Consider the following 22,297-nt stretch of genomic DNA (forward strand, 5'->3'; position numbering starts at 1 on the left):
AGACAGTGTTTTGAGGAGGGTGATTTCAAGCATGAAAATGTCACAGTGGTATGAGGTAAAAAATGTCTTCCCTGGTTCTGCAGCTGTAAACTAACCCACAACTGCTTTTAACTTCATGGATCTCCTGCTATTTCTTCTAATTAGTGCCCTGTTATATGTTCCACATAGGTGCTAAATCTAGCTAGCAAAAGCACATCACAGAAGCTTTGACACTGGTTTTCCTATATCTGTGGTTAACTTGCCAAAGTCCAGGTCTGAGTCTCTGTCATAAGTCTGGCTACCTTCTGATAGCCATTGTTAAGATTTCTCAAGTGAATGAAGTTTTAATATATAATTGATGGTACTTCTAATTTTGTATTCCACATTTCTTGTGTGCATTTGTAAGTGAACATGCCCTAGGACGGGGTGGAGTAGATTTATAAATGAATAACATATTCAGCAAGGCATTCAGATTTTATTCCCTATTTGCAAATTACAAAACAAAACAAGTGCCAGTCAATTTTAAAATTAAATAGTTAGACCATTTACACAGGTGCCACCTCATTGGGAAAGCCAGTAACTTATGCAGGTGGTTACATATGGAGTCCCCCAAGGTCCAGTACTGTCTATCACTAATGCTTTTCAGTATGTTTAAGTGCTGTATGAGATCATCCAAAACTTTAGAATGGGTGTTATCAATAGGTGCATGACATCCAGCTAAATATGTCATTTACGGATCCTCAAGAAGCAGTTATCTCACTTTATTTCTGGATCAATGTTTTAATACTGTGATTGAGTTGGTGAAGAGGAAAGAGTGAAAACTGAATCCAAACAGAGGTGAGTCTGGATTGGTTGGGGATATAGATTCCAAGCAAAGCACTCCCATACAATGGGAGCAGCTGTTTCTGAATGGGTGCCCTCTCCAGATTCAAAGGTGATGCCTCCTGTGCTGTTCTGAAGCACCTCCTGCTCCAGTGAGGTAGAGGAAAACCAGGAATGGCTCTTTGCTGGGGGAAAGATGCTTTGAGAATAAATCAAATGTAAACCAGAAAACACATTGATAGGCATCATGGCACTGAGGCACGCCATGTTGGGGATCAGTGAAGTTCTGCAACTAAATAGGTAGCTATACTATGCTATTAGATAGAACTCGGCAGCAGCTTCTTCAATGGTGTGGAAGTAGACATGTCATCTATTCAACTGCATTTCCAGCTGCCCAAAAGTGAGATACATGGTGTCTCCTTTATTTGGGGAATTGGGTGTGCTGCTTATATTTCCTGCTGGACGCAAGCCTCTTTCCAGATTGTAGCTGTGGCCAAAAATACGATTTATTAACTTCATCTACTTAAAAGACTGTGCTCCTGTCTGGAGGACAGGGAGTTGGCAACCATTGCCTGTGCCTTTCTAACTTCCAGGAGTGACTACTGTAATTCATTTTATGAAGCTGCCCTTGAAAAGTGTTTTGAAGTTAAAACCAGTGCAAAATATGTCTGTCGCTTTAGCTACAACAGGAAGCCAATATAAATAACACCTACATGAAGGGATTGAATTGCCTCCATGTCAACTTCTGGACATCATTCTATGTCTCACTAACTCTCTGTGTGTACATTACATATACTATTCAGCCCATCCTTATTTCAAGGAGATCAGAGTGGCATAGGAGTCTCTTTACCCCTTATATTATACTCACAACAACTGTGTGAACAAAGTTAAGCTGAAAGAGAGTAACCAGCCCAAAGTCATGCAGGCACCTTTATGGTAGAGTGGGGATTGGAACCCAGGTTTCCCAGGTCCTGGTCTCAATTCCAGGGTTTATCCTCTGAAGTTCAAGTCAGCTAGCATACCTTAAGGAACGTCACTCCTATGAGCCTCCACCTCTACTCCTAAGTTATATCAGCAGAGGTAAGAGTCAAAGAGTTACAGGGGTTGCTCTGATGTTCTGGGACTCCCTTTTAATCTCCTGCAGGAGTTTCTAGTAGTTCCCTTGTTAATTGACCATAGCATTGTTTTATCTTTCATAAATATTTTGTTATTATTTGTAACGTTTTGATATTTTAAGCATTTTTACCTTGTTAAAGCTGCCCTAATTTTAATGAGAACTGTATTTAAATAAATGAATGAATAAGCAGTCAGTATAATTGCAGATGAGCTTAATGGTACTTGACTTTATTAACTGTAATGAGGTATGCTAGCATACTTTGCCCAAACTAGTATAACCTGTCCCAACCTGGATGTGAACAGTCTCCCTCCTAGACAGCCAGCTGAGACTGGAATCATTCCCCATGATTCAGGTCAAATACAAAATGGGTGCAGAGTCAAAGCTTAGATACTTCCAAGCTCATTTTATCAATCCATATGTCAGGTTCTGCAGGCTTCACTACATGCTACTATATTTCTATTGTGGATGGAGCTCTTCTGTGGACTCTCATTTCACCTTACTACCAGATGTAGTGCAGGGATAGCCAAGGATTGCATTTACTACTGTGAAGATTGCAACATAGACAGCCGGTCTGGTGTTCAAAAAAACTGGGAACTATGGAGTACAAGTGCTCACAACACACACTTTTCCAGGATGCAGCACACAAGTGCAGCAGCATCCAGACATTCCTGGGTTCTTCACATATTGAGCATCACATATCGAGGGTAGAGGAAACAACCCTATTTTAAGCAGGAATTCTCTGCTTCTATTCTCTTTGGGGTTGAAGTGGGGAGAAAAGTAGAATTAAATGCCCAAATAAACAAATTCAAGCAAATGCCCAGTTCAAAATTCAGGTTAATTTTCTAGAGGATTTTCAGAAAATAAATATAACTACTGTGCAATATTTCTGAAGCAGATTTCAGAAGGTAGCTGTAAAAAAAAACTACAAATGTCTAATCTTAGACAGTCCAATCCTGAATATATTTGTGTAAAGGTAAGGTTCAGAGTGAAGAAGCCAGAGTTTTAATCTAGTTTACGATTGCGAAAGTCAATAGCAAATGTGCTTATCATCTGCTGCAGTATTCTTGTAAAAGAGACTTTTTTAAAAAGCAAGGTAGCCGAGTCTCAGGCAATGATTTTTTAACAGAGGATTCCCTAACTCAACATGTGCTTTGGAATTCATGTACCTTAAGAAAAATACTAATGATTTCAGCGGGTTCATTGCAACAAAGATTGCCAAAAAAAAATCATTCCCTCAATGAATTAATGTTGATAGTTGCTTTTTGCTGCTTTTTGTTTTTCCTTACACTGTCCCTTATAAGGAGGAGGTGTTCCTCTTTTCAGGGGCTCAGGGACTTCTTTTTATATTTTGATATTTTTTTTCATAATTAATGACATCCCAATCTGGGAATATTTAGATGCACTATATGTGGATCTACAGACTACAGGACCTGATTTTCAGCAACAGGGAAAAAATAACAACTTTCCTGCCTCCCTCCCCCCAGGGGGAGTATTGCTTAATTACTTTATTTTAATAAGAGAAGCACCTACAGTCTCCCAAGGGCTGCCTCAGCCCATCTCTTTCCTTTCTGATTTTTAATTTGATTTAGAAGGCCCTGCAGCCAAGCAAGAGCCAGAGTTCTGTACACATCTGAGTCTGTGCCTCAGGGCTGGAGGCCAAGGCTCTATTTAATAAAGTATCACCTTTGCCAAGAGCAGCAACAAAATGGACTGTCACCATGAGACACCAACTAGAGCCAGTTTGTTGGCACTGTGACAGCGGCTTCTTTTCCAGCCTAACACTGAGCCAGGTTTCAGGGCTTAAACATTCAGATAGGCCTCGAGCATGCTGTTGAATCGCTCAGCTATGACAAGCTCATGCTTCTCAGGGAGTCGCATCCCTCTCTGACATCAGTTGCTGCCACCCAGCCTGTGAAGTGGTGCCACATCCACTCCAGAGAAAGACAGAGACATTCATTCAAGCTGGCATCTGCCTTTTGTTTCACAATGGCAGCTGCCAGCAAGAAACAGACAAGGCAAGGGGAACACATAATAGCAACATGCTAGATGCAGGGCATATTACACGCTAGATTTAAAATAAAATAGCATGCATTGGCGGTAAGTATGCAATGTGATGCAGGGTGTCTTAGCCTTGTGACTCTTGTTCACAGTACTCGAATTATAGGGTTGAATAGCTGAGGACGGTACTAAGTGTGAGAGCTGAAATAGCTTCAAATGTGAGTGTGGGGGGAATCAACAATATTCTTTGGGGAAACTCTAGGGGAAAATAAAGAATTTTTATTGATCTCATGAAATGTTTTATTTGTAGACCTAAAATGATTTCAGGGGAAAATCCATGCTCAAATTCTCATATTGAAGTATGACAGAACTTAATTAATTTTCACTCTCAAATGTAGCATTTGACATTTGTATTTTTTTGTTTTTAAATATCTAATCTTACTCATTTTGTGTCATTCTCTAAAAAGATAATTTTAGACATTAGGCTGATCCAGTTCTCTTACTACAGCAGGAAATGAATGACATTTACACATTTAAAATTTTGAAAAATTTCCCAGTGTTGGGTTTGGAAATTGATCTCTGCTATTTGAAAAGCATGTAGGAGCTGTTGCTAAGAATGCCTTTCCCCATCCACGTAAGGTGCATTGGCTGCCATCCCTTCTCGTCTTGTCTGACCTCACTACACTGACCCATGCCTTCATAACTTTGGGGCTTGTGCAATGCACTCAACTTGGGGCTGCCTTTGTAGGCAAATAGGACACTTCAGCTAGGTCACAATGAAACAACCTATTTGACTGGTGTTAGCCAGCAAGCATATTATACAGATTGTTTTAGGTCAGTTCACTGGTGCCTATTTGCTTTAATTCAAGGTGCTGATTTTAACCTTTAATGCTTGGGAGCACCATAACTGCAGTACCCTCCTCATATGTGTCCACACACCATCTTAGGTTGGAGATGTCATGAGAGAAGGAAATAAGACCTGAAATAACACAGGCTTGTCTGTGATATGAGGAGTAACTAAAATTCACCTCAGGTGGGGAGGCTGATGGGCTGGAAAAGAGGATGAACTTAGAGCCAAGCTACAAATGACAAATTACACAAAGACTATGGTTGTTGTGGGTTTTCTGGGCTGTATTGCCGTGGTCTTGGCATTGTAGTTCCTACAATGGAACTACAATGCCAAGACCACGGCAATACAGCCCAGAAAACCCACAACAACCATCGTTCTCCGGCCGTGAAAGCCTTCGACAATACACAAGGACTGCTCATGAAGGGAGTCACAATGTTAGCTGGAAAAGTGAGTTTTAAAAGAGATTGGAAGGCTTTGTCAATTTCCTCTCTCTACAGAGCCAAGGAGTTTTCCTCAGAAGGTTTGTGAAATTCCTCTTTGCCTCTGTCAGTTTCATCTCCAGTTCTAGGAGGTGAAGAGGAAATTAACAAACCCTCTGAGGAGCCATCTCCAGGGGTCTGTATAGAGGGGAAATTGACAAAGCCTTCTGATCTCTTTTAAAACTCAGCTTCCCAGCTAACATTGCAACTTCACATGCAGTCCTTGTGTAATTCATCATTTGTAGCTTGGCTCTTAGGTGCTCATATCTCACCTTTCGGTCACACCATCAAGACAGCTGGCTTGAATCAATTTTAATTTTGCATCTTGGAGCCCTCAGATGAGTGATCCAAGACTTCAAGGTGATTGACCAGCACAGGTTTATCAGGAAGCTTTTAGCCAGCCCCTCAGAAGTATGATTGGTCCCAAAAAGGCCCTCATGGGCTTCAGGAAAAGGACTGAAACTATCAGCCTGGATGGGATCAAGAGAAGTGTGTGCTAAAGGGATGACGCCTGGACCAAGACTCAGAGGCACTCTGTCAAGCTTATTTTGTCTTGCATCCATTCCAAAGGAAAGGAATGTAAAGGTCTCTGTAAATGCAAGCTGAGCGTTACACCTCTAGGTAACTCTCTTCTAAGGATTTCCACTTATTTGTGTTTAATAGGATTTACCCTTAGTTATTAAAAAACGATAAGCAGGAATCCTCAATGGTTTGCAGCGTGCATCTAATTTCCTCATCCCCCCTTCCCCAACTATTTCCTCTTTCCCTTCCCTGAAAGCCCCCATAACCTCTTCACTTTTCCTGCCTCCTTTTCTCCCCACCCACACACAAGCCAACCTACCTTTATCTCCATTCCCTCATCTTCAGTTTTCTCTCCTTCCCTGATGCCTGGCACCCTCTACCTGAGCCAGTCAGTTTATTTGTTGCAATCATCAATCAACCATACATAACATATCATAGCCTCATCCATATTGATAAAGTTATTAAAATATTAAACTGTTTCCTTATTGAACACGCTGAAGCACAAATTTTGCCACCTTAATGGTGGTTTCATTAAACAATCAGCAAGAATGAAGGAGGTATAAAATATATCAAATCTAATAGACTTGGGGTAATATATATTTACCTGGTGGCCTTGTAAAAGACACATACTCAGCTGCTTCTACCTGAGAAAACTATGGCCCAGTTGTTCAGTGTCAGTCACCAGGCCAGGCCTGGTTACACATCACGCAAAACTCTCGTGAGAAGATGCTATCTTCCGCGTTTTTTGCGCTGCGTTTCACGATGTTCTGGAAGCAGGTATGTAGTGTGAAAAGGGCCACTGAAAGGACTTGTGAGGGGTTCTCATTTTCCCTTGTATCATCTTCCCCACACTACTTCCACTTTCCCTCTTCCTGGTAACCCACACATCTTCACTATTCCCTGCTTCCTTCTCTCCTTCCCACCAACCCACCAACCTATTTTTGATCTGCTCCTCATCTCCAGCTTTATTTATTATTTATTTACTTCATTCATACTCTATCTTTCCTCACAATGGGAACCCAAAGCAGCTTACTTTATTCTCCCCTCCACCATTTTATCCTCAGAAAAAATGCCCAGAACAGAGGAGGAGTGGGAGTGAAAAACCCTGGAAAACAACCCACTAGCACCAACCCCAAAAGAGGAAGGGAGTGAGGAAGTAGCAGTCTGAGAGTCCTTCTACACAAGACTTCTGACACGTTTTCATCACGTTTCAGGAGATGCAATGTTAGCTGGGAAGTGTAGTTTTAAATGACAGAACCATCGGAGATCACTCCAGAGGACACGGATTCTCTCACAACCCTCCACTGCCTCTGACATGCAGGATTGTCTCCCCTTCCAGAGGTTTTGCCCTGCCGAAGCTCAGTTAATTCTGAGTTTTAAGCAGTGAGGGCAGCAAGGCAAAGGCTCCGGAAGGGGAGAGAGTTGGTCATCAGAGGTAGCAGAGGGCTGTGAGAGAATCCGTCCCCTCCAGAGTGATCGCCGCCAGTTCTGTCTTTTAAAAAAATGCTTTCTGGCTAGCATTGTGTCTCCTGGCACTTGATGAACATGCATCCAGGCATCTCGTGTAGAGAGACTTTGAGTGACCTTGCTCCAGCCTCCCAAAGGGAGGAGGAACTAAGGAAGGAAGAGGCAGCCTGCCTAACCAATTGGCTGGGTCCCGCTTTACTTGGCTCGGATGAATTGAGTGCTCCTTCACATGCCTCACAGTGGGTGTGGGCCAGGTGCTACCTCCTTTGCATCATGCAGGGCACAGTCAGGCTGGGCACCATCTTGTTTCCCTTGTTTGGGGCACAGGCTGGACACTTTCTTTCCTTGCACAGAATGTGTAGCAAAAAAGGACAAAGTCCCCATAATACAAATTAACAAAAATAACAATTGACAATTAGAATGTACAGCAGTAAATGCTGACTAATTTAAATTGCCCCTTAGTTCAGGCGATTAAACATGTGAATACACAAATCAGCAAACAGAACGAAATGTATTGGAGCTAGAACATCCTAGCTCATTCATACAAATATATATACATTAATTACAATTTGCAACTAAGGTTGCCAATCAGCAGATATCCAAGTGTAAAGTCTATGCAAAAATATAAATGGCTTTGCTCAAAAGCAGATATCCAAATATGAAGTCTCTATGCCGCTGTATCGTCAGCTGGCATAAGGCCAGGCACTACCTCCCTTGTTTCACGCAAGGCTTGGTCCAAGTGCTGCCTTCCTTGACTCATATGGGGTTCATGACCAGTCCCATTGCCCTCACCTTGCCTTCCTTGGGGCTTAAGCAGGCCACACCAGATGCCATCTCTTTCTCCTTGCCTCTCACAGGGCTCAGGAAGGTTGAGCCAAGTGCATCCTCCTTTGCCTTGCATGGGGCTCAAGTGGGCCAAGTCAGGAGCTGTCTCCCTCACCTTGCCTCTTGTGGAGTTTGACTAGGCAGGTTAGGTGCCATCTCACTGCCTGCCCTTATATGGATTTAAGGTGAACCAGGCACCAACTTCCCCACCTCATCTCGTGTGAGCTTTGATCAAGCCAGGTATCACCTCCCCCACGTAACATCAAGAGGGCTGGATATTATTTTCTGCACATTGGTGGGGCTCTGGAGGATTGGGCTCAGCCCTTCTGTCACAGGGCTGGCCCAGCCCTGATGGGGAGGAGGCAGTTGGCCTACAGGAAGGTGCCCTGATGTTAATCCACCCCTGCCTATAAGATGTTAGGATGAGAATGTATAACTGCCTCAAGGCCACCTACAGGGTTTCCATGGCAGAATGGAATTTGAGGTCCTAGTCTGCAACTCTAACCACTACACCACACTGGCTTTTGTGGGGTGGCTGCTTTTGAACAGTAGCAAGAAGCCTATGGATGTCAGCTAGGGTTATCAGTTCCCCAGCGGAGGTGGGGGATCCCCAGCTCCCAGCCTCCTCTCCCTGCCACCTCTTACCTGGCTAGTGGGGAAGAAAAGTGCAGGAAATGGGTCTAGGAGCCTCGCAGCATGCTCCCACACACTGTGAAGCAATTCCTTGTCACCCCAGGAATGACGTCCTGATCAGATAAGTACTCCTGATGTGCATACCACCACCCCATCGCCCGGCTTGGGCTCTGAGTGACCTGGCAACCCTAATGCCAGCTCCTCACTGGTGGTGAGGGTCCCCCCACTCCTTCTTACTTGGCCAATAGGGGGTAAAGAGGGTGGAGGCAGGCTGGGAGCCCGGAGCATGTAATGAAATGACATGTGCATCAGAAGCCCTGATAACATCACTTCCAGTGTAAACTGAAAATTATGGGGTCTTCATGGGGCCAAATCTGCCCCAAACACAGTGCTGCTTGCTCATTCTCCACTTTCAAAGTCAGCGGGGGTGGGGGGCCTAGCAACCCTAAAGCGGCTTGACCTGGGTAAGTCATACAAGTTGTGTACTGTCAATTTGTATGGGAGTTGCTGTAAGGCTTTGCCAATTGAGTTCTCCCTCAAAGGCCAGATCAGTCCTGAAAAGTGCCCTGCCCCTGTCCCTGCTCTTTACTGACAGAAAGCAAGCTTGGAATGCTGGCAAAACTGTTGTGTTTTTTAATTTTTTTATTTAACTAGATTTATATTCTGCTCACCCTGCAAGAAGGCTCAAAGCAGATTACAAACAGAAGATATAAAATCAACAGGGTAGCATAAAAGTATAAAAACATCAATATTAAAATTCATTTAAACAGCAGCGCATATATTGTACAACCCTCCATTATCAACGAATCTGTGGGGCAGGATGGCCAATTGATAAAGACAGCAGAACCAAAGAGGCATATGCCCCCCCCCCTTATGGCAGAAAGCTGATTGGGTGTCTCACACGCCTCAGCCAACATATTCCTGGCAGAACATCTCTATCTTACAGGTCCAGTGGAATGTTAATAAATCCTGCTGGGCCTGGGGCCCCTCAGAGTTCCACCATGTTGGGGCCAGGACCAAGAAAGCCGTGGTTCTAGTTGAGGCAAGGCGATCTTCCTTGGGGCCAGGAATCACCAGTAGATGTCTATTTGTGAGCAGAGCACCCTCCGGAGAACATATGGTGAAAGGTGATCCCACAGATGTGCCAGTCCCAGTCTGATAAGGACCTTAAAGGTTAAAACCAGAATCATAGAATCATAGAATCATAGAGATGGAAGGGGCCATACAGACCATCTAGTCCAACCCCCTGCCCAGTGCAGGGTCAGCCTAAAGCATCTCTGACAAGTATTCATCCAGCCTCTTCTTGAAAACTGCCAGTGAGGGGGAGCTCACCACCTCCCTAGGCAGCTGATTCCACTTTTGAAATACTCTGACGGTGAAAAAGTTTTTCCTAATATCCAGTCGGTACCTTTGTGCTTGTAGTTTTAGCCCATTGCTTCGCGTCCTACCCTCTGCTGCCAACTGGAACAGCTCCCTGCTCTCCTCCAAATGACAGCCTTTCAAATATTTAAAGAGAGCAATCATGTCCCCCCTCAACCTCCTCTTCTCCAAACTAAACATTCCCAAGGCCCTCAGCCTTTCCTTGTAGGGCTCAGTCTCCAGACCCCTGATCATCCTCGTCGCTCTCCTCTGCACCCTCTCGATTTTGTCCACATCCTTTTTGAAGTGAGGCCTCCAGAACTGCACACAGTACTCCAGGTGTGGCCTGACCAAGGCAGTATAGAGAGGGGCTATGGCCTCCTGTGATTTCGATGCTATGGCCCCTTTGATACAACCCAGGATTGAATTAGCCTTTTTTGCCACCGCATCACACTGACTGCTCATATTCAGTTTACAGTCCACTCTTACCCCAAGATCCCTTTCACATATACTACTGCCCAGAAGTGTATCCCCCATCCAGTATTTGTGCTTCTCATTTTTGTGGCCCAGATGTAATACTGTGCACTTGTCTTTGTTGAATTGCATCCTATTCACAGCTGCCCACTTCTCCAGAGTATTCAGGTCTTGTTGAATTTTAATTCTATCTTCTTGGGTGTTTGCTACCCCTCCCAATTTGGTATCATCAGCAAATTTAATGAGCAGCCCTTCCACTCCTTCATCCAGATCATTGATAAAAATATTGAAAAGTACCGGGCCCAAAACCGAGCCCTGCGGCACCCCACTGGACACCTCCCTCCAATCTGATGAAACGCCGTTGACCACCACTCTTTGAGTGCGGTCCTCCAACCAGTTCCCTATCCACCGAACTGTCCTATAGTCTACTCCACAGTCTTCCAGTTTGTCCATCAGAATGTCATGGGGGACCTTATCAAAAGCTTTACTGAAATCCAGATAAATCACGTCAACAGAGTTCCCCCGATCCAGCAAGCTGGTCACTCGATCAAAGAAGGAAATCAGGTTGGTCTGGCAGGATCTGTTAGGAACAAAACCATGCTGACTTCCCCGGATCACTGAGCGGTCCTTCAGATGCTTACAGATTGATCCCTTTAAAATCTGTTCTAATATCTTCCCAGCAACAGAAGTCAGACTGACTGGCCTGTAGTTTCCCGGGTCATCCTTCCTCCCTTTCTTAAAGATTGGGATAACATTCGCTCTTCTCCAATCTTGTGGCACATCCCCAGTCCTCCAGGAGGCCTTGAAGATGATGGACAGGGGTTCTGCAAGTTCTCTGGAAAGTTCTTTCAGCACTCTTGGGTGCACCCCATCCGGCCCAGGGGATTTGTATTCATCCAGTGCAGCCAGATGCCTCTCCACAACCTCTCTGTCAATGTCAATTAGCCACTCAGGTGTCCTGCCACATTTTCTACTATCTCTAGATGTGCCTGAGTTCTTCAGGGAGAAAACAGAGGCAAAAAAGTCATTAAGCCTGTCTGCTTTTTCTCTGTCCTGCATCAGAGTTTCTCCATCTACTCCCAACAGTGGTCCAATTGCCTTTTTTACCTTGCGTTTGCTTCTCACATATCTGTAGAAGTTTTTCTTGTTGTAGCGAGCCCTCCTGGCCAGACCCAGCTCGTACTGAGCTTTGGCCTCTCTGATGGCTGATCTGCAGTACCTAGTAACCCTCATATACTCCTCTTTAGAGAGACCAGAATGGTGTCCTGGTTAGAACATGTGCAGCTGCATTCTCAACCAGTTGCAGCTTCCAGAGGAGGCCCAAGGGAAGCCCGGCATAAAGTGAGTTACAGTAGTCCAATTTGGAGGTGACCATTGCATGGATCACCGCAGCTAGGTCATGGGTCGAAAGATAGGGAGCAAGTTGCCTGGTCTGATGGAGGTGGGAAAACACTGACCTGGCAACTGCTATGACCTGGGCCTCCATTGATAAGGAGGTGTCCAGGGCCATGCCCAAACTCCTCACCGTCAACCCCAGCATAAGCAACACCCAATCAAGGTTTAAGAGTTGGATCCCAGAGCCTGACAGTCCATGACTCAAATGCAGGACCTCTGTCTTTGTGGGGTTAAGTTTCAGTCAGCTCTGTTGTTGTAACTACCCAGTCACAGCCTCCAAAGCCCTAGCCAGATTGTCCGGAGGAAAATCCAGCTGGCAGTCCATCAGCAGATAAAGTTGGGTGTCATCAGCATACTGATGACAGCCCAATCCAAAACTCTGCACCAGCTGGCCGAAGGGGTGCATGTAGATGTTGAATAACATCAAGGAGATTATTACCCCCTGAGGAACACCACACACTAAACGTTGGTGAAGTGACAATTGCTCCCCAGCGCCACTCTAGCAATGGCTACTGAGGTTGCCTAGCAATGGTCACTGAGGGTATCCATTTCTTAAAGCTACAAGTACTGCTCCTATTATGTTGCATCTTTTTAAACCCCCAATGTATTTTTTTTCAATTTCAAATTTTTATGCAAACCTGGAGCCATTTACAGGTTTGTAGAAAGCTCTGTCTTGTCCATTCGTGGCCTCAGTCTCCAGATTTAAGTATTCTCAGATTTGGCTTTGTTGAGAATCAGATATATTGATTCTTTAATGGTCTTAAGTGTGGTTTGACTGCTTTTAAGAATCTTATCCACAATGCTGACTTTTCTTTCACACAACCAAGGATTTATAACATTTTCTTTTCTTTCACATTAAGGATTTTCTTTCACATTAAGGATTTACAACATTACGCCCACCTGACATGCATTTTTTTCATTTTTCCACAGGAGGCCATCCCCTACTCATGTGCAGTAATAACTTGTTCCTTACACACACACATTCTCACACATTCTTAAATCTGTTTTTTAAAAAGGTGTTTCCTAGGCAGGATGCTATCAGCAGGAGCAGTTTCTTGTGTTGAACGGGAAACAGCTCAATTGTAGAATATTGGTGACATGCTGTTCAATTACTCTTTTCATTGTGGATGACTGCAAGGGGCCAGTTCCTTGCAGTACTTGGAGAAATTAGCATAATAGAAGAGAATTGTCCACATCTCCGGCTGTCTTTTAGACAGAAGGGAGGGGATCATCCAGAGGTACCTCTGAAAATAATTTTTTTAAGGTTTTCAAAAAGTATTGTGTTATTTCTATGCAGTTTTATCCATGCTCCAAAATAATAATAATAATAAAACGGGGTGAAGAGAGAATCCTAAGGGTCATGTGAGAACATAGCAGGGGGGCTTGAATGTACATCAGTTGTGAAAGGAAACCATAGCTAACAAAGGAGAGAAAATTCATTACCCTCTGCCATCTGGAATCTCTGTTGCAGGGGTGATTTCACACGCATTTGCATCAGCCGCCAGACCACCACAGAAAACCATACTGGAGTGTAAGCAGCCCAGGATCTAGCTGGGTGCTGCTGAGGCAGTGATGGCTGACAAACAGAGACAGAAGAGAAAAGGGAAGTGGGAGAGGGGGACTCAGCTCCATATCTGCATCTCTCACTCTTACGCACACCAGTCCTCCGGGGGACCAAGAGCCCTAGGAAGGGGCACAGAAAAGGAAGAGAGTTTTCTTTTGGTGACTGCAGATTTCTACCAAAGGATTAGGGTAGCAAGCCTGAGGAGTTGAGAGAAAGAGTTTTTTTCCAAAGTTTGGGAGTTTGTTTTAAAGAGCCATAAACCAGATTCTTTCAGTCTGCCTGAAGCAAGAGACAGGAGAAGAGTAGCCTCAAGAGAGGTTTATGAAAGAAACATCAGGCTTATTGGTAGCTCCATTGATAACAAGAGCAAGTAGAAATGAATTTTGGTGGCAGTTCTGGTTTTCTTTTTTGGAGGGTCTATGGTCCTTTTTATTTTGGCAGGACTTTAGAGACTGAATCTGTGTGACCATTTCTTTTTTTAAAATGAAGTGGCATTTTGAATTGTGGATATGTCTTGGACAGGAAAAAATATAGAGTGCTAATTCAGACTTTGAAGGACATGAATATCAGATACAGATGGGAGTTACCGGAAGGAGTGTCCTTTGAGTTTGGAGGGGCAAAAAAACGTATCAGATCTGAGCGGGAGATGGAGAGATTTATCAAGGACAATGAAAAAGACTTACCAACAAAACCATGAATATGGAGTGTAAAGTATTATCTTGGAATGTAAATGGACTAAACTCACCGAATAAGAGAAAAAATATTTTTCATTGGCTACTAAAACAAAAATGTGATATTGTTTGTTTGCAGGAGACCCACATTAGAAAACAGGATGTAAAATATTTAAAATCTGGAAAATTGGGCAAAGAATTTGTAGCGGCTTCCAACAAGAAAAAAAGAGGAGTGGTGTTGTATATAAAAGAGGAGCTGCAGCCAAAATTTGTTATGAGAGATGTGGAAGCTAGATTTGTAGCAGTGGAATGTAATTGGAACTTAAAGAGAGTGTTGGTAGTCGGACTTTATGCACCTAACGGTGCAAAGGAAAGCTTCTTTGAGGACTTAAGGAAGCACCTAGACGATCTTGTATATGACCAGATAATTCTTGCTGGAGATTTCAATGGAGTGACAGATTTGGAATTAGACAAAAAGACTACAAAAGCACAAAAGAAAAGAGGACTATTGCCAAAGCTTTTTTTTGAGTTGATTCAACAAGAGACTCTCGAAGACGTATGGAGGAGAGAATATCCTAAAACCAAACAGTTTACTTTTTATTCTGCAAGGCATCTTACATTATCAAGAATTGATATGATCTGGGCCTCAAAGGACTTAGCGCTATGGACTAAGGAGGTAGAAATAATGCCGATGGTAGGCTCAGATCACAACCCAATTATGTGGAAATTTGGAAAAAGGAGAAAAAGGAAAGCCTGGAGAATAAATGAGGACCTGTTACAGGAAAGTGAGAATATGGAAACACTGAGAAGAGAGACTAAGTTTTTTATACAATACAACGTGAATAAAGAAGTACCAACCAGTAAAGTTTGGGACGCGTACAAGGCGGTTGTAAGGGGCATACTAATGGACTTAAATGGTAGAGCAAGGAAAAAGAAAGAGGAGAAAAGACAAGAGATTGAGGAGAAAATAAAGGCCAAAGAAGTACAGTTAAAAAAGAGACCAGGGAAAAAGAAAATACATCAGGAAATCAAAATTCTTCAAGAACAGTTAACAGCAATGAGTAACAAAGAATTGGAGTGGAACCTTAAAAGACTGAATCAAAAAGCTTTTGAGGGTGCTAATAAACCTGGGAAATATTTGGCATGGCAATTAAAGAAGAAAAGGGAAAAGAAAATAATAAATAAAATTTGTGAAGAAAACAAAACGTATTTGGAGCAGACTACCATTAGCAGAGCCTTTTATAAATTTTACGCTAAGCTGTATAATAAAAAAGAAGTAAACAAAGAATCAATAGCATCATATTTGGAGAAAACCAAACTTCCAGAGATTTCGGAAGCTTGGAGAAATAAGTTGAACAGTGAAGTAACTGATGAGGAAATAAATATGGCAATACAATCCGCAAATCTAGGAAAGGCGCCAGGGCCAGATGGACTTACGGCTAAATTTTATAAGACAATGGCCAATGAACTGGCACCATTCCTAAAAGAGGTGATGAACGGAGTTTTTAGGGATCAAAGAATTCCAGACACTTGGAGCGAAGCGAATATATCATTGATCCCAAAAGAGGGCCAAGATCTGACTAGCGTGAAAAATTATAGGCCTATATCACTACTCAATAATGACTATAAAATTTTTGCGAAGATATTGGCGGAGAGATTGAAGGGGTGGCTCTCGGAAGTCATAGAGGAGGAACAAGCAGGCTTTTTGCCAGACAGACAAATAAGAGACAACTTAAGGACAGTGATCAATGCTATTGAATACTACGACAAGCGTTGTGACAAAGAGGTTGGTTTCTTCTTTGTAGACGCTGAAAAAGCGTTTGACAATTTAAACTGGGATTTTATGTTTGCCACTATGGAAAAGCTACAATTGGGAGAAAGATTCGTCAGAGCAATCAAGGAAATCTATAGAGACCAGACTGCAGCAATTGTAGTGAATGATGAATTGACCAAAAAATTGACGATTAATAAAGGAACAAGACAAGGTTGCCCGTTATCTCCATTGTTGTTCATTTTAGTATTGGAGATTCTGATGATACAAATTCGACAAGATGAGGAAATACGAGGAATAAAAACAAAGGACTACTCATATAAGGTCAGAGCATTTGCAGACGACATAATGTTAATTGTAGAAGACCCACTGGAGAACATGCCAAAAGTGATAGGCAAGATCAAGGAGTTTGGAGATTTGGCAGGTTTCTTCATTAACAAAAAGAAGTCAAAGATATTATGCAAAAACATGACTAAGCAGAAACAACAATTGTTAATGGAAACAACGGATTGTGAAGTAACTAGTAAGGTGAAATACTTGGGAGTTGAGCTGACTGCAAAAAATATAGATTTGTTCAAGAATAATTATGAAAAATTATGGACTCAGATAGAGAGAGACTTGATCAAATGGAATAGATTGAACCTGTCATGGTTGGGCAGGATTGCAGCAGTTAAGATGAATGTGTTACCAAGAGTAATGTTTTTGTTACAGACAATACCAATCATCAGAGACTCTAAACAATTTGAAAAATGGCAGAGGAAAATATCAGATTTTGTTTGGGCAGGCAAGAAGCCTCGAGTGAAAGTAAAAGTTTTACAAGATGCAAAGGAGAGAGGCGGAATGCAACTGCCCAATCTGAGACTTTACCATGATGCAATCTGCCTAGTTTGGCTAAAAGAGTGGATGACATTAAAGAATAAGAAACTATTAGCTCTAGAGGGATATAAAAAAATTTTTGGATGGCACGCATACCTATGGCATGACAAAGTAAAGGTCAACTCGATGTTCCTGCATCATTTTGTAAGGAGAAGTCTATTTACAATCTGGAAGAAGTATAGAACTTACCTACAAGAAGGAACCCCCTTGTGGGTGGTTCCATATGAGGTGATAGATCCGAGAGCTGTGGATAATGAACAACAATGTTTAACGTATAAAGAAATAACTAAGATTGAAGCATCTAAACTTAGAATAAAGACGCAAGAGGAACTATCACCTAACTATGATTGGTTTCAGTATAGACAGATTAGAGACTTATACAACTCAGACTTTGCAAAAGGGGGCATACGAACAGAGAACTCGGAACTAGAGCAGACCCTTCTTAAAGAAGACAAGAAAAGAATATCCAAGGTATACCAAGTATTGCTGAAATGGTATACTGAGGATGAGATAGTTAAAACACAGATGGTGAAATGGGCTATAAATTTCAATAAAGAAATAACAATGGAGGCATGGGAATACTTGTGGAAAACTACAATGAAGACAACGACATGTATTAATATTAAAGAGAACATTTTCAAAATGATCTATCGTTGGTACATGACACCAAAGAAGATTGCGCTAGGGAATTTGAATACTTCTAATAAATGCTGGAAATGTAAGAAACATGAGGGCTCCCTCTATCATATGTGGTGGTCGTGTGAGGTAGCTAGGCAGTTCTGGGGGGAAATAATAAGAGAAATGAGTGAAATTTTACAGTTTCAAATAAATAAGAACCCAGAACTCCTGCTGCTAAACTTGGGAATGGAGGGAATTCCAGCCCATCATAGGACGTTGATTTTTTATATGACTGCAGCAGCTAGACTTTTGTATGCGCAGAAATGGAAAGTACAAGAAGTACCAACTATTGAAGATTGGATCTACAAATTGCTGTATATGGCTGAAATGGACAAGATGACAAGAAAACTGAGAGATCTGGACTCAGGGCAGTTCAACACAGACTGGGAGAAGCTGAAACAATACCTGGAGAAGAAATGGGAGGTGGGAGGAAAACTGTGGCAGTTTGAGAACTACTGAAATATAATAAAAGTATAAAAGAGAGGGGTGACTTTACCGGGGGAGGAAGAGAAATGTGAATTTATAAGCAGTTAGATTAATTGATTGAGATATATATAGATATGTATAGGTCAACTGATAGAGAATAATTAATGATAAGGCTTAAACATGAGGATTGACTAACTAACAATATTTTCTTTCTTTGACAAGATTTATATGCACCAAACTGAATGTATAGAAGAGTTAAATTGATTGAGTATCTGAGGAGTTATATAGAATTACCATAAAAAGTTGAAATGAGTAATATATAGAGAACAAATCAAATTGTTTGATTTAAATGTGGGAAATTTTTATGGTTTATGATATATAGGTTTATATAGAATTATTCAAAACTGGAAAATGGGATAAATTGTTTATCTAAAGACGTATAGTTTGGGTGTATAATAATTAAAGGAGTTAATGATGCACTGCTTAATATAATGGAGAATGTATATCTGTTTTAGACAGAGGAATTTAATAGAAGTAAGGGAAAAGGGACAGAGGGTGGGAAAGCTGTTGGAAGTCAACAAAAGGGGGGGAAAGGGAGGGGGTTAGAAACGAAAAATTAGGGGAAAATTGATTGTAATGTAAAAATAAAAATGTTCTAACCCAATAAAAAATTTTTCAAAAAAATGAATTGTGGATATGTCAGACAACAGTATATTACACTCCTTTGAATGATGGAAAGTGGTATATGAGCTATGAAATGAAACAATAAATGTACTTAATTTTTCATCTCAATTTTACAGATTTTGCTTTCTTCATTTTCTTGTACATTTGTTTAGTGCTTATGTATGCCATGAAGTCTGGTTTTATACAAGTGCTTTCTCTTCAAAAGGAGTTGAAGACTACAGCCTTCCTACCATTAAGGCTGCATCCACAAATGGTTGGATATTGCATTATCATTGCAGTATAGCAATCCTTCACAACTGGATTTTCCTGTGTGGGCAAGACAACTCATGTCACAAATCTTCATCTAACTTAGGCTTGGGCTAACCTTCCTTTACCATGAGGTAAAACTTCTCCTCTCTAAGCCTATGAAGCTGAACACTGTGCTGGGAAGCCTTTAGTAGCATGGTTGATGATTCGCTTCAACTTTCTTTCTTGTCCCACCCTTCAGGAACATATATGTGGTATGGTTACCCAGCTAAGTCTAAGTAGGGGAAAGATCAGGGATTTGCACTTCCCTTAAACAGAAACTGGCACACAAGGCTTGTGGAGATTCAAAATGAAATAGAAGATTTATTTACAAGGAGATAAAATAAGAAAGCATGTAGGCAGGTGTTTAAACTGAAATAATGGAGAAGTTTTTGTACAGAACACTGGTGTGAGGCACAAAACACTTGGTATGATTCTTAAGTTGCTGGCTTATATTAGAGATGTTGGTGGTGTTAGACTTAAAAATGTTAAAGTAAGCTCTTTCTGAGGATGGCACTCCTTCAAGGCATTCCTTTTCATACACACACACAGCATGACTTCACCTTTTCTGCAGACCTTAGGGTACGCCACTGAATCAAATCATTTCAAGATACTGGGCAGGCATTATAGTTACAGGCATTATAGTTATGCCCCAGCCCTGTTCCTGTTCCTGTGGCCAAAGGGGAAACTCCTTTCTACCCATTTCCTTGGCCCACTACAATTCCCAGATCTCTTAGGTCTACACAGAAGATAGTGCTGTCTTTCCCACTTTAGTCCAAGGACTTACAAGTGCTTCATAAACATAATGATTTTTCCTTAAAGAGTACACCTTCCCTTTCCTTCCTCACACAAAGAACTCTCTGGCTGACCCTCTCTGGTCAGAAGCCAGACTTCAACTCTTTTCATTCGTCAGTTTACTCCAACTGTCTATCCCTCAACATTCCATCACCAACTGCTATTTCAGGCTAGCCACAAAAGGGGGGGGGCTGTCAATCATCCTCCCCTCTTTACTGTCTGTCAATCCCAGCATTTGAAGCTGAGTCCATCACAATCCACTTGTGAATTCATGTAATAGCAACCAATAATGTGTGGATTCAGCATAAAATAAAACCCTGCTAGAAGATACTATTTCAATGTATGTTGGTATTATTTATTTCTTATTTGACAGCCCGAATAAGGGTGCTAGGCATTCCCCACACTAACAATCTAATGGTTCTGTTTATTTAACTCCAATCATCAGTAGAGTTTCCCACCATGCTGTAATTACTTTCCTATGCAAATGACATTTCTGTAGGGTTCTTGCAAAGAAAAGGTATATAGAAGGGGATTCCTGAGTCCTAACCCTTTCAAAGATGCCAGCTATGATAAACTTGCAAGCAAGGTCAGGGGAGAAGTAGAGCAGATCCTATCTGCCTGGTTATGTCTCAGGAAATGAAATTCATGAGTCAGGTTTTCTGTCTTCTTTGCAGAGTCCAAAATGGAGTGGCAGACAGGGTTATGGGGAGAGACAGAAGAGGCCCTGGCTGGTTAGAATCCTCTTTACGTTGGCTTCCCCAGAGTGTAACATTTTTTCAAGGATGTGCAGTCTGCTGTGTAGCACTTTGTCACTGTTACCATAAGTAAACTACACTTCTGTATATTTGTTAAATAGTGGGTTCAGACACGAGGTGATTCAACAGCTCTTTATTTAGCAGGAACACAACACACACTGACAGACTGAACAGAAGCCCTCAATATATATACAGCAGCTCCACCCCAGAATAACTGATAGCCAATGAGAATACATACTTTAGAATACCATTATTTGCATAAACTATATACAATGTTTGAAGTAAACAGGCCACTGATTGGTCTTTATTATAGAGGACCGATTAGCTGCTGTCTTGAGAAAGTAACCAGTGATATTGCAGGGATTATGGACCAATGAGAATGCAGGCTTTGGGAGCCTTGACTGAACCTCAAGCTCAACACAGTATAGTGCATTACAATCAATACAGTAACTACTTTAGAGGCCTTGCTCGGCCTAGTACACAACACCCCTCCCCCCTTAGTTTGGAATACCCTGTTGTTCGCAGATAGGCTGGGGAAGGTGAACCAGAATACATTACAGGCCCTGAGCCCAATACATCACACCCCTCCCCCTTAGTGTGGAACTACCTGTTGCCAACAGAGTCCTGGAGTGAGACTGGGGAAGGATGAGCCTGCCAGAGCCTGCGCGGTGCAGTCGCGCCAGAGTTCTTTGGGGCTGACAGCCCAGTGTTCCTTGCTGGCCTTGCTCTGGAGGTGCAGTCTCTTGTGGGAGTTTGCGAGCCACTTGAGGCCATGGATTGCAGGGAAAAGTCCCTGTTCTGTTTCTGCTCCCGTAGCGGCCAAGGCAGTCGAAGCTGATGGGATTGAGTGCGGAGTGGACCTGATGCTCCTTCCGACGGCTTGTCTTCACTGCTGGTGTGGAGACGGGCGGCCCTTTGCAGCGCCCTGATGAAACATGCCTGGCAGGGAACTTGCTGTGTGCCGCTTTGCTTATGGATGGGCTGCCTTGTTGGACTCCGGTGACACAGATGCCCAACGCCTTGAACCAATCAAGTCCCAGAAAACTCGTGCAGTGCCCCTTAACCACAACAAGAGGAAGGAGGCCGTGAAAGTCCTTGTAGCTGACCGCAACTCGGCCAGCTCCGACCACTGGAACCCAACGACCCTGGAGATCTGTCAGGCGTAGACTGCTGGGCTTGAGCGGCTGGTTCTCCCTTGGAGCACAAGCGGATGTAGGTGTCCCTGGAGACAATTGAGAGTGCTGACCCGGAGTCAACCTCCATGACACATGGTGTTCCCTCAATACAAACTGTGGTGTAGATCTTGTCTTTGTTGCCTGCTTGTGTGTGCATGATGACAGTTGTGGTGTGGCATTCATTCAGCTGGCGCTCTCTCCCTCCTGGCCTTTGGCAGCGCAGAGTGAGGCGAGGAGACTGCTGCGGAGAGCCTCCTTTCCTGACAGTTATGCAGGCCCGAGCGATGTGACCCTTCTTTCCGCATGCCCGGCAGTTGGCATCACGGAACCGGCATCTTCTTCTTTCGTGGTCTCCCCCACAACTAGAACAAGGGGAACTGTAGTATGGCTGCCTCTCAGAGTGCTGGGCTTGCACTGCATGGAATCTGTGCACACCGTCTTCTTCCTCAGAGCCACTGTCAAAATCCCCATAGTGGACTGGCTCCTTGTTCAGGGGCAGCCCTGGACTCCGCCAATGTCGCACCTCCCGGGTGGACTGGTCTGCTGCTTCAGCTGCTAGTGCTTCTTTGAATGCTGTTTGGAAGTTGAGGTTCTTCTGCGTGAAAAGCCGGTGCTGTAGCTTCTCATCGCGAAGGCCACACACCAGGCAATCACGTGGTGCCATCTCAAGGTCGGGGAAGTTGCACTGTCTGGCTGC

The sequence above is a fragment of the Eublepharis macularius genome, chromosome 3, assembly GCF_028583425.1.
Source record: "Eublepharis macularius isolate TG4126 chromosome 3, MPM_Emac_v1.0, whole genome shotgun sequence".
Classification (NCBI taxonomy): domain Eukaryota; kingdom Metazoa; phylum Chordata; class Lepidosauria; order Squamata; family Eublepharidae; genus Eublepharis; species Eublepharis macularius.